Genomic DNA, 11,730 nt, shown 5'->3' with positions numbered 1-11,730 from the left:
ACCTATGATCATATCCTCACATACGATCCAACCCAGCTGTCCAATGCATGCAACCTTTGCTGTTTAGCACATATGGAGTCAGAGAGTCATCCACACCTCATCGTCTCAACTCCTCCACACGGACCATTGTCCAGATTTCAATGTTAATACCATCCCACTGTCTTCTGACATGGGAAAAGATCCCTGCAGTCTACCCTATCTATGCTGCTCATAATATCATATACCACAATCATGTTTACTTTTAACTCCCTTTGCTCCAGGATGTTCAGATCAAGCTTCTCCAGTCTATTTTTCAAAACTTAACTGTCCTGGTGAATCTCCTCTGCACTGTATCCAGCATTTCTGTGTCCTTTTTATAGCATGATTAATGTAGTACTCCAGACTGACTAAGATTTTAACTTAGGGAAATTGGAGCTTTTAACTTCCCTATTTCTCAAGAGAGAAAACCTAACACTGAGCTCATTGTTTATTGGCAGAGATCATGCCTTCTAATCTGCCACGGAGACTTGACCTAAGTATCTACAGTGGACACCTCCATACAAAGTTTTCTCAAAACAAAATCCACAGATCACTGAAAATATAACAAAACCAATGGCTCCGATGCCAGAATTCCTGATATTAAGGTCCTGAAGCAACTGCAGATGCTGGTTTACACTGAAGATGGACCCAAAATGCTGGAGAAACTCAACGGGGTCAGGCAGCATCTATGGAGAAACTTTGCTGAGGTACTCCAGCATTTTGGGTCTATCCTAATCACAGCAGATTGGCTCAGATGACAGGTCGCATCATTCACATGCCTGGTATCAGACTCCTGAAACAGACGTTTTAATTTGGTCTCCGTATGGGGAAGACATTACTTGGCCTTCAAAATAAAAACAAAAAATTAATCAAGGATGTGCTCAAAGCTTCCTTGAGAAATGTAACATCCTTATTAACTCTTGGATATGAATGGGCAAAGTGGAGAAAGAGCTTTCAGTAAGTCATTGAGAACCCTGATGCCCGAGAATAACATAGTAGACCATTGTTCTACTGCTGAAGGAAGCTACCCATCAGCTTGCCTCATTAACCATCTCCTGCCCCATTTGCAAATGTGTCAACACTTCCCACATTTGTTTCATCACTCACATCAACATCCATAAAACTGAAGAGGAAGCAGGTTATCAATAACACATAGGCAGTGCCTAGGAGGAAGTGTCCTTTGATGCAGACATAATGTAAGAGTTATACTATTCATAATCAAGAAGGCACATTCCTAATTTAAAAAGAAAGGTAGACAAAAATGCTGGAGAAACTCAGCAGGTGAGGCAGCATCTGTGCAGCAAAGGAAAAGATGACATTTTGGGCCGAGACCCTTCTTCAGACCCTAATTCTTTCTAATTATAAAAAATCTCTGAAAAAAACTTACTGAAAAAAACTAAAGTTCCAATGCAAAAGTTTTGACTAAGTTATTGTCAATTCCTTGCAATGTCATCCAAAATAACAGTGACACAAAGTCAATATGTTATATCTTTGCAAATTATAACAACAAAACAGTAATAAATCGGAGATGTGTTCTACCAACTCAAACAACATGGTTTTTCTCTGGTCTCGATCAAAAACCTCATCAATCATCTCATCCACGGTCATCCATTAGCCACAATCTTATTGAATGTTGTAATAACCCTGGAGGGCTCTTTTATTCCCATGTCCCACCACATCTCCTGAAACCCAGGTCATTTTGCTATTCTTTACCACAAAATGTTCCTTTCTATGTCCCATGAAAGTATCACCAATCAATTCCTATTAACCTTCAAATCTGATGCTATCACAAGGAAAAACAAATGTACCCTTGAAGCATCTATTCTGTTCTTTCCAACCATAACTCTGAATCCAGCACTTATTTCTCAAGCCCGGGTGTGCATTGTCGTTTTACTGTGTTTTTCTCAGGTTTCTTCCATACCCTATCTTAATTTGGCTTCTGCCTAATTCTCTGCAACACCACCATCACATCATAGCACTGAGGCCAAATATTAGACAAAGTCAACAATGACATTGCAATTAAGTCTTAACTTTTCATACGAGTAGTGCCTCACAAATATTTTCATTGAATATGTACAATCTGTACATCACCCTCTTAACATCCAAAATTACAAATCTAACCTAGTTTTTAGTTTTAATTTTATAGATGCAGTATAGAAACATGCCCGTCAGCCCACCATGTCAACCAGCGATCACCTGTATACTAGTTCTAGTCTACACTAGGGACAATTTTCAGAAGTCAACAAACCTACAAAACTGCACATCTTTGGAATGTGTGATGAAAATGGAGCACCCACAGAAAATCCATAATGTCACAGGGAGAATGTACAAACTCCCAATAGACAGCACTTATAGTCAGGATTGAACCCATGTCTTTGGCGTCGTAAAGCAGCAACTCTACTGCTGTATCACTGTGCTGCCAATATACTTTTGGTGGAAGGCACCCAAGTCCTTCAGAGGACCAAATCTTCAGTAATAAACATTTAATGGTGAATCACCAAAGTCCATAAAAGTTGTATTCATTGAGGTGCCATGTTGCTTTTTAGAAACTGCAAAATGCATTATCTGAACAGCCTCTTAATTGGTTGTGATTCTGTTCTACTGTCATTGTGCTTAAGCTTGTGATGGTTCAGTATTTTACGGCACCCCACTGTTTATATGCATTTTTCAAACAGTAAATCCAGTTATTTTAGCCTTACTTAAGACAACCTATAATTTACTGCTTCCTGGAAAATACTGGAGGACAGGGATGGAACTCCTTGTATTATTCGTTAATCAATATCATTAAACAAGATGATGCTAATTAATATTTTACTACTGTCTCGTCCATCACTTCCTAGTGAGCAGACCCAGGTCACTTAGGCTACTTTAGACTCTGCTGACTAAATGAATAAATAGCTTTCTATGTTGGATACTACAAATTATGTTCTACACATGCAAACAGTCAAAATATGTATTCATATCTTTCCAGGCTGTGAATTCTGAATCAGACATGAGAGCCTGATATGATACTCAGTCTCAGGAGACTTGTAGAGACTTGGAAAATTAGGCTAAATTGTGATTTGCCCCCTGCATTGATCATCATGTTGGCATTCACTGGCCAAACCCTCCTTGAAAGAGGGATTCTGAGACAAATCAGTATCTTCAGCATTGCCTCAATCTAAAGATTTTTTGTAGAAACAGAGGGAATGAAAAATAAAAAATAAATGCCTGAATGGTCTATATCATATGATGGAGGATTTAATTTTTCAGGTATTCAGTAGCAAACACAATTAGATCACGTTCTGCAAAGAAGCAAACGCCTGTTTTTGCCTGTCAGACCACCTGGGTTCTCACTGAATCTCTTTCACTAAATCATCCTCAAACAGAAAGAATGTGTGTCAGAAGCATAGGTTTGCAACAATATTTACCCTTTGTTGTTCCTTTCAGGTGCCACCACTTATCGCAACACAATAGGGATTTTGACATTCTGAAACTATTTATCTCATCAATTATACATTTACTACAACAGTTATAGGTTCAACTCCTTTATTGCTCTCAATTTGTGGAAATTTATGCAAGTAAATGTGGGTCTGTTTTGTTGATTGGTGAGAGGGTTGTTGGGTGTGAATGCCAATGAGAAAATGATACATACTTAAAACATTGTTATTCTCCTGGTTGCAATAATATCAAATGGATTTGATAAGATCAAGAGGAATATTGGCCGTCTAACTACTTGCTTATTGCCATCATTTGATACAGAGGCTATAAAAATATCACATGGAACCATAATCTTTGCCTTCTCATTTACAACCTTAAATGTGCACCTATGTATCCACAGTACAATGTAGGTGTTCTAGGTACTAAAGCCCTTTAACTCTTTTCATTGCATCTCCAAATCTACCAGTAATCTGGTAGTGGAGAGACCGCAGGTCCATTTAGACATCATCAGATCTTAATTTGTCTTGAAGACACGCACTATACCGACTTTGCCATATATCATCCTTCCCATATTTGTTTAACTTCCTACTCAAGGTTATTGTCGGAGATGTTTTCCACATGAATGGCACCAGTTCAACATTTCGAGAGAACCAGCCTAGAATTGGGAACACTACACAAGTGTAAAAGTGGTGTCTCTATGTCACCCTCCGCTTCTGAACTTCTCAACTTCCTTTCAAGTCAGAAGCAAATTATGTTGCACAGATGTTAACAAAATTGCATATGTAGCATCATGAATCTGAGGACAAATTTCTCCATTGAATGTCTCAGCTCATTCACAAGGTCAGTTTGACATAAGCAATCAATGCTGGTCTTTCTAGTGATACTCAGAAGCTGGGAATAAGTTATGGAAAATTATGATTCTGGCAGTACATTAACCTGCCAGCAGTATAAAATGCAAGCTGAAATAAAATGACTGTTCAGAATGAAAGGTAATTAAGCAGTGACCTAAAGCTCAATGTAAAACTGTCATACTTTCAATGGTGGCAGCTAAATCTATGTTTATCTGACATGGAATATTTAAATACATTTTCTAGTTTTCATTTAATATTTATCATTGGAGAGTCAGCAGTGGAGAGAGTTAGCAGCATTACATTCCTGGGTATTAACGTCTTAGGTGAACTGTCCTGCACTCAACACATAGAAGTAATCATGAAGATAATGCATCAGCCACCTTTACTTTCTTAGAACTTTAAAGAGATTGAGCATGTCACGGAATACTCCAACAAATTTTAACAGATTTGTTGTGGAAAATACCCTGACTGGATGCATCATGGCCTAGTACGGCAATTTTAATGCACAGGATCGCGAGGCTACATAATATGGTGGTGTTAGCTGGATCCATCATGGACACAGCATCTTCATGAGGCACTGCAGCAAGAGGGCAGCAACTATCGAATGGCGAATGGCCTAATTCTGCTCCTATCTCTTTTGATCTTATAATCTTATGAATTGATATTTTTAAGACTGAGATAGGTTCTTGATTAGTACAGGTGTCAGGGGTTATATGGAGAAGGTAGGAGAATGGGGTTAGGAGGGAAAGATAGTTCAGCCATGATTGAATGGCAGACTAGATGGGTCTAATGTCCTAATTCTGATCCTATCACATGACCTTATGACTGTCATCAAAGATCCCCACCATGTCCTCATCTCACTCCTACTGTCAGGCAGGAGGTATAGAAGCCCAAAGTTGTACACAATTAGGTTCAGGATCAGTTACATTCCAATAAATATCAGGTTCTTAAACCAACCCACGCAGCCCTAATCTAACCTCAGCAACAGAACACTATGGACCTCTCTGGCATTACCATGGACCATCTGTTTTTTTCAATTGTGTAATGCCTTGTTTTTTTGCACAGTCTGTTTTCTTTTTACGTTTTGCAAAATGTATGTGCAATTGAAGTACAATTTGTATTTCTGTTTGTTGTCTGAATCTATGTGCCTGACAAGTTGACAATATTTATTGACCTGTACCTCACCATACATGTTCATATGACAATAAACTTTGACTTAAATTAAGAATCGGTATTGATGGGGGAGTTAACATTTTTTGCCCATTCCTAAACACCTAAGATAACACTTAAGATAAGACTTTCTTGAGTCATTGAAAGTCATGTGCTGCTTTTAGAGATACTATTACAACTAAGCAAATGATCAGATTCATTCAAAGAAGCTATACTGGTCAACCATTTTAAAGTACGAACAATGTCATATTTATATCAGCTGATTCACACAGTAAATTTCCTTTTCATAATCCAGTTGAGTTTTTCCAAAAATCTGTGTTGATTGGATATTAACTCCTATCCTCAAAACATTTAATATTGTTACATAAATACTATACCATGTATTTCTAAATATCTTAAATTAGATTCTGATCATACATATCAAGTTAATGCTGTAGAAGTAATTTTAATTTCTTAACTACAAAATAACATGGAGCAAGAATTCTCTAAGCAATATTTCTATCCTCTTTTGTCAAACTGTGACTACAACTTTGATTTGTTTATCTTGACCATTGCATGTTTAGTTGAATGCAACACGAAATTCAATAAAATACGAGGCATCTCTTTCAGATGTCAATAGTTTTCAGATCTTTCTTTGATTTGGTGCTACTCTGATAGTGCATGTTTTCCACAGCGTGTTTTTCAATCTTTGGTAAATTGTGCAAGTCATAACAAAGAAAGCAAAGAATAAACAACTCAATGGCCTCAATTTTGGGGAATCGGATGGCCTATTTTGTCAAACTCTCAGCTTTGAAGTGGTTTTGAATTACACGTTATTTCTGGTGCTGTCTGACACCTACAGGGTTGGTGCTGCAACAATTCCACAGTTAAATGACATTGTCTTTAAAGCATAACTAATATTTTAATAAAATAAAAATGCTTCAGCTAATTTGACCACAGCAAGATCCCTAGAGCTTCAATATAATGCAACCAGCAACTTCCTTTTTGCGATGTTGAGTGAAGTTAACTGATGGAGTGGACACCAGGAGAACTACCAGCTTCTCTAAAATAAGGGACAATATGACCTCTATGTCCACTTTGGGGAACACAGAGGTGTAGTTTGTTCTAATCCAAAATATTGCATTTCCCTTTGAAGGCACAGCAAAGTGTATAACTGTGTTGAATTAATGTAGTTTGTGGGTTGACTGGTATGTTTGCTTGCTTGAGACAACACAAACAATGACCCACTAACAGCAAAATTAACTTCTGTGCACAGATTCATTCATCTCATGCTCAACACGTTTGACCTATAATTGGAACAATTATCTTGTTGTCCAATGAAACATTACAAAACAAAATGGCTATTTAGGTCCTTATTGTTAATGATGAGCACAATAGGCTTTACTATCCATTGTCAAAGGTCAGGTCAAGGATCAAAGATTTCATATTGATGGAAAACCTGTTCCAACTGTTTCAGAAATGCCAGTGAAGGGCTTGGGCCAATGGTATGATGCAAAGCTCAAGAACACCAAGCACTTTGAAGAACTCAAAAAGGATACCATCACACACATAGCTCGCATCAACAAGACCTTGCTACCAGGAAAACTTAAGCTGTGGTGCTTCCAGTTTGGCATACTACCAAGAAACATGTGGCCTTTAAATGTGTATGAAATCCCCTTCAACAAAGTGGAAAAGCTGGAAAGAATGATCGGCACGCATGTGAAACAGTGGCTTGGACTTCCACGATGCTTAAGTCCTGTCTGACCTTACGGGAGTGACAAATTGGAATTACCCATTGCAGGTCTTGTGGAAGAGTTCAAATGCACTAAAGCAAGGTTGGTCATGACCCTCACTGAATCTGAAGATACTGTTATTTGAACAACGCCCCCCAGTGTGGCAATGGGGAGGAAGTGGACCCCATCTGAAGCTATTCAGAGTGCTAAGGCTGCTCTTCATTTCAGGGATGTGGTTGGCCAAGTCCAACACGGGAGTGCCGGGCTCAGGCTCGCCCCAAAAGTTCCTCAATGGCACAAGGCAACATCAGTGCAGAAGAGACGGCTCATGGTGGAGGAGGTGAGAATACGGGAGGAGGCAGAGCGAAATGCCATGGCCGTCTCAATGGCCAAGCAAGGCTAACGGACAAATTGGGAGAGCCTGGAAAAGAGGAAACTCAGCTGGCGTGACTTCAATATTGCTCACTACAATATTTAACCTCTCCCTGGACAAGTCCGTGGGCCCTGCCTGCTTCAAAAAATCCATCATTGTACCGGTACCAAAAAATTAGAACACACCCGGATATTTACGGTTATAATACAAAATATTCAAATAACAAAATATCCTTATACGCAGACGATGGATTACTGTATATCACAAAACCCCAAATCAGTATACCAAACATATCTAATTGAGGACTTTGGATCTTTCTCAGGATACAGAATAAATTGGAACAAAAGTGAAATTATGTCGATAAAACCGAAAGACTCAACACATCTCTTGAAATTCCCCGTTAAAATAGCCACAGAAAAATTTAAATATTTAGGAATTTATATCTCTAGAAATTATCACGCTATGTTTAATGCCAATCATAGCCCCTTACTTAAGAAACTAAATAATCTAATTAAATTCTGGAAAACGCTCCCGATGTCTTTAATAGATCGAATAAATGTTATAAAAATGATTTTTTTTACCACAAATCCTATATTTATTTCAATCAATTCCAATATATCTTCCAAAAAGGTTTTTTCAAAAAACTAGACTCAGACATTACAAATTTTATATGGGATTACAAATCCCACAGAATACAAAGAGCACACCTTAGTAAACCAAAAGAGATGGGTGGTCTAGCGCTCCCTAACTTTATGTACTATAATTGGGCAGTAAATATTAAAAATATGATTCACCTGCTGGACAACTCTGCCCAGCAAGTGGATTGCATTGTAATGGAGAGAGAGGACTGCTCTCCGTGTAATACAGGAGCGACTCTCCTCTCACCAATGAATCTGAATAACAAAAATTATAATAAAAATCCAAATACATAGCACAATTAGAACTTGGAAACAAATAAAACAGAATCTAAAATTAAGAAATCTATCTCTTTTAATGCCAATAGTCAATAACTCGTCGTTTAAACCGTCAATTATAGATAAATCGTTTACACAATGGGAAAGATTGGGAATCAAAACGCTCGGAGACTTGTATGAATTAGGAAAATTATTATCATTTTAACAATTACAACTGAAATAGAATTTGAAAAATAATCAATATTTTAAATATCTTCAAATCCGTGACTATCTGAAAAAATACACAAAAGACATATCATAACATGCCCCCAGACTTATTGGATGAAGCCATGAAGACAAAGGCTGAATCAGCAAATCTTATATCATACTTATACAACATTATTTTAAATATAGAAATACCTACAACTGATGGTATTAGAAGAGACTGGGAACAAGAACCAGCTATAAAAATTTCAAAAGAGAGCTGGGATAAACACTTACTATATGTGCATAAATGCTCGATCAATGTACGACATACTCTAATTCAATATAAAACATTACATAGACTATATTATTCAAAAACTAAAATAAATAAATTTTCCCCAATGTCTCACCCATTTGTGATAAATGTCAGTCCAAGAAGCTAACATGGCACACTCTTTTCTGTATAAAAATTCAAAAATTCTGGAACTAAATATTTGAAATCTTCACAAAATTATTTAAAATAAAACTTGTACCAAAAGCAGAATGGATCATTTTTGGAATATCGGAAGGTAACCCCGAATTAAAAGTGTTTCAAAAGAACTTAATTAATTACGGGCTAATAATGGGAAAAAAGATTATACTCAAATTTTGGAAAAATGCTCCAATACCAACAATAAAAATGTGGATTTCAAACATGTTCGAAACACTACACTTGGAAGAGATGAGACTCCTCCTAGCAGGCAAAGCAGACCACTTCCAAAAGACGTGGTCTGCATTTACAGAACTATTACAAGCATAAGGTGCAATAGTAATTTAAAATATAAATGGTACCAGGATCTGGTAACGGGGGGTATAAAATATATATTTTTTTTTTAAACACGGTTGGTACATCCTTTTTTGCGGAGTTTTCTGTTACAATAGAGCGATTGTTTTTACTTTTTTTTTCTTTCTAGGGTCTTATTTCCTTTCTTTACTTCCTTCTCTAGTTTTACTTCGGAGTCACGTGAGTGACTACATGAAGAGCCCGCCAGTACGCTTGCGTGTCATTATCGCTACACGCATTGCAACGAGTCATTGGGGGAGGAAGGACGTTCCTCCCAAACGGCAGGTTTTGGAAACCTGCAACAGTAGGTAAGAGAACTTTGTTTCTTTTTTACTTACCTTTGTTTACAGGAAGGCTGTGGAAAGCTGGCGGGGGAGAGCTGCTATATAGGAGCAGGCAACCAGCAACGGCCGGTGGCACGACAATCTCCCTTGGCGGGAGCCGGTGCGACTTTAGCTCCAGTAAAGGTACGGGTCGCCAACAACCGATGGAGCACTCGGGAGCCGTCAATCTGACGATTCGGAAAACAGCCCAAGGACCTACAGGGTAAGGAGCGCTACATGGGTCCGTGGGGCTGAGAAGCTAAAAATAGCAGCGAGCGGTCGGTGCCCGTGAGCACCGGGTACGCGTTGGAGCTGCTGGTCCTGCGTCGCGAGCGGGACTACACCGCATTGGAGCACCGCAGGCCCGAGTGAGGAAAGCAGCGGCACAGTGGGGAGCATTGCACCGCGTTGAAACCACTTTACCTGCGGTTGCGAGCGGCCAGTTCCCCGAGAGGACTGCACCGCGTTGGAGCACCACAGGCCCAAGTGAGGGGGGAGCGGCACAGTGCAGAGCACTGCACCGCGTCAAAACCAACATACCTGCGGTTGCGAGCGGCCAGCTCCCCGAGAGGACTGAACCGCGTTGGAGCACCGCAGGCTAACGGTAGTACGGGTGGCTCAGTGCCGTGAGCACTGCACCGCGCTTTGGAGCACCACAGGCCAACGGCACTACAGGGAACTCAGTGCCCGTGAGCACTGCGACGCATTGACACTGCGGGACCTGCACCTGCGAGAACATACCGCGTTTGCAGCGATGCAGGTCCAAAAAAGAAGAGCAAATCCTCGAGTGGGTAAGTCCCATAGCAGCACCTTATACAGGGCTGTATCTCACTTCTACTATTACAGGGAAGTGCTGGAGGAAAAGACAGACTTAGGGAGAAGGAAGCAGCACCTTTTCTATAGGGCTATAATTATGCTTCTCTCCCTCTTTTGTCAGAAGAGTGCTGGGGTCTAGTCTAGGGTAAACCCTGGACAGGTCAACAGATGTAAGAGCTGTAATAATGAGGTAATGCTTTTTCTAAGTCACAAAGTACATAGAGTGCATTATTGGTCTTTTCCTGATAGAAATACAGGAATACTTATGTTGTGACTGAAGGATTTAGCAGTCCAAAAAATTTACTGACAAATTCCATTCCCATCTGGGAAGTCACATGGGATGTCTGTCTATGTTTCAGGGGGAACAACAGTACAGCTGTGAGTAAAGCTAACTGGGAAAGATCTACAAACCAGGTTAGAAACCAGCATAGACCATATGTTCTCTCTCTACTGCAGGGGCAAACATTAGCTGACACCATAGCGGTCACTTGCCACTGGGGATTGTAAATCCCTGAATGTACTAAACTAATCAATTTATGCATCTGGTTACATCCAACCGGGATTGACACGGGCCTGTGTAAACTCGAAACCTCCTAGCAATATCTTTTTATTTGGAGGGGACCGATCTAGAAGGTCAAGGAGTTGGACAATGAAGCCAAATTGGAGCTCATCTAAACGTCCAAACATCATCCTCAAAGGTATCGCCCCTATATCTGAAGATGTGTACACCCTCAACACACGGCCTCGGGGATCCAGATGAAAACAATAAAACCAGAAGGAAGCAAGGAGGTTGGTGCGAGAAGACATCGAATAAATAATTTTTTGACACTCGTATCTTAAACAGTATCCGGTGATACACAATAAAATTTTACAACACATAATTTTCTAGTCCAGCTGATATATCGAGAGAGGAATTTGGAGGAGAACACCAAATGGATATGGGGCTATAGTATTTGCTGATGTTTCTACACGATATGGTACACCAGATGCCGATCTACTCGTATCCAGACATAATCACCAATTACCAAATATGTCATATGGGATACAGACACTGGACATCAGCAACGGATGGGTTTTAGCTGCATTGTAAGGGAAAAATTATTATCTACGCATTCCCTTCCTAACAA

Source organism: Leucoraja erinacea, chromosome 2, assembly GCF_028641065.1.
Source record: "Leucoraja erinacea ecotype New England chromosome 2, Leri_hhj_1, whole genome shotgun sequence".
Taxonomy (NCBI): Eukaryota; Metazoa; Chordata; class Chondrichthyes; order Rajiformes; family Rajidae; genus Leucoraja; species Leucoraja erinaceus.
Note: the sequence above shows the minus strand (reverse complement) of the source record.